The 2,514-nt window shown below is 42.6% G+C and overlaps 1 non-coding gene across 1 annotated transcript; it reads right to left on the bottom strand.

Annotated features, from left to right (window-relative positions):
- Positions 1-1,103: 1,103 nt before the first annotated feature.
- On the bottom strand, positions 1,104-1,176 carry TRNAK-UUU (transfer RNA lysine (anticodon UUU)). Its single transcript has one exon. It is a non-coding gene; the product is annotated as a tRNA-Lys (tRNA).
- Positions 1,177-2,514: the final 1,338 nt, after the last annotated feature.

Raw genomic sequence — 2,514 nt, 5'->3', positions numbered from 1 at the left:
TACAGGTTACAATTCACAGCATTCACTATTGGCAACGCCATCAAAAAGCGTCAATACAAAACCAATCCGAATTCTAATAACTGCGTGATAGTGCTGAGCATTGCAGCCAATCGTCCCATCACCCCAATATTCTGTTTAGTACGCCCGTGAAAAAAGGCTATGCATGAAAAACAACTGCTGTGCAAAGTGCTATATATGGAGCAGTTGCCATGGAAACAAAGGGACTGTTCCTGCTGACATATGCACGTAGAGGTCCCCTCCTCCCCGTGGGGCAGGCTCACACAATGCGTAGAATTGGCACGTGGGTAATAGATGTCACAATAAGCGTGTGCTGGTGAACTCACACCTGTCGTGCAAACATGGCTTAACCCCTTAAGGACACATGACATGTGTGACATGTCATGATTCCCTTTTATTCCAGAAGTTTGGTCCTTAAGGGGTTAAACACATTTATTCCAAATCAGCTATTTCGGGCTAAAGTTTGCTATTTAATTGGCAGCTCAGCTTTTAGTGAACAATCCCCAATATTTCTAACAGACTAATAAATATTTAAACCCCTGAACCGCCATCTCAGGGACACACAAATCAATCTGTCGGAATCGCTGGTAGAAAATCCAGTTTTATTTTATCTAAACATATCCCCGATATGAATTTAAACGTAGTGGGGTTTATTTAGTAACTAAACACCAAATTCTGATAAACTGAAAAAATGTAAAAATATATATATATATATATCTTTAAAAAACAGATTGCAAAATTTAGGCAAAAAGTGCTGATCTGGGAAAAAGTCTAGTCTGGGAAATTCTAATTTCAAATCAGTCCAATTGGATGTTTAGTGAATAAAGTACAACAGTAAAGGGCGCTGTTAATAAAGCGCATATAACACAAGGTCACATAACCAGGGATCGTCACAGCGCCACCTGGAGGCCATGCTTTCAATTACACAGTATTTTGTAATCGACCAAAGTGTTGTTTTTTTCTTTTGCAAAAACAAATTATATTGTTGTACTTGTTAAGCAAAACAATGTATAAAGTGTTATAGAAATATCATTTTATTTTTAAAGAAAAAATTCTGATGCAAAAAAAAAAAAACATGCAGGAGCCGCCCGAACAGGGACTTGAACCCTGGACCCTCAGATTAAAAGTCTGATGCTCTACCGACTGAGCTATCCGGGCTCCATGTTACAATGGGCTCAGAAAATCTTTTTTGAAGAAACCAATGACATCCAATGGTGTTTAGAATCCTGAGAATTGTTCTTTATAGATTTTCTGTAATATTCTGTAATATCTTCTATATATATATAAACACTCCATTTTTTTTACAGGTTGAGCATTGAAGCCAGCAGCTCCTGTTTATACCCCTAACTGTCCCGTACTGATCACAATAATCCTAATTTGGGGCCTATTTCCTTTCTAATGTCCTGCTTTTGGGGACAGAGAAATGCCCGCTCTGCGAGCTGCAGTGGATACGGTGCCATAACAATGTGAATCGGATTCAATGGTAGTTTTGACATGTTTTCCCACTTGATGTTTATGAATGTTTAGAATTCGTGATCTGCTCTGTGTAAAATAAAACCAATCAATGTGAATGGGGCTGGTTATCACGGCTGCCATGTAACCCGGCATACACACAGTGCAGGCTGGCATGCCCCATTTTTAGAACAACTTGACCCCCTGCATCAACAGTAATGGATTGAATTGGCGATACTGCCATGCAGCCCTGCACCCCTCTCTGATTGCATAACTTTCAATGATGGAATGATGGCAGATTTCCTGAGTACTGAACCCTGCAGCTCTCCATAGACTGAATACTGAACCCTGCAGCTCTCCATAGACTGAATACCGAACCCTGCAGCTCTCCATAGACTGAATACCGAACCCTGCAGCTCTCCATAGACTGAATACCGAACCCTGCAGCTCTCCATAGACTGTATACTGAACCCTGCAGCTCTCCATAGACTGAATACTGAACCCTGCAGCTCTCCATAGACTGAATACTGAACCCTGCAGCTCTCCATAGACTGAATACTGAACCCTGCAGCTCTCCATAGACTGAATACTGAACCCTGCAGCTCTCCATAGACTGAATACTGAGCCCTGCAGCTCTCCATAGACTGAACACTGAACCCTGCAGCTCTCCATAGACTGAATACTGAACCCTGCAGCTCTCCATAGACTGAATACTGAACCCTGCAGCTCTCCATAGACTGAATACTGAACCCTGCAGCTCTCCATAGACTGAATACCGAACCCTGCAGCTCTCCATAGACTGAATACCGAACCCTGCAGCTCTCCATAGACTGAATACCGAACCCTGCAGCTCTCCATAGACTGTATACTGAACCCTGCAGCTCTCCATAGACTGAATACTGAACCCTGCAGCTCTCCATAGACTGAATACTGAACCCTGCAGCTCTCCATAGACTGAATACTGAACCCTGCAGCTCTCCATAGACTGAATACTGAGCCCTGCAGCTCTCCATAGACTGAGCACTGAACCCTGCAGCTCCCCAT

Source organism: Pelobates fuscus, chromosome 8, assembly GCF_036172605.1.
Source record: "Pelobates fuscus isolate aPelFus1 chromosome 8, aPelFus1.pri, whole genome shotgun sequence".
Lineage (NCBI taxonomy): Eukaryota > Metazoa > Chordata > Amphibia > Anura > Pelobatidae > Pelobates > Pelobates fuscus.
Note: the sequence above shows the minus strand (reverse complement) of the source record. Positions and strands in the feature narration are given on the sequence as shown.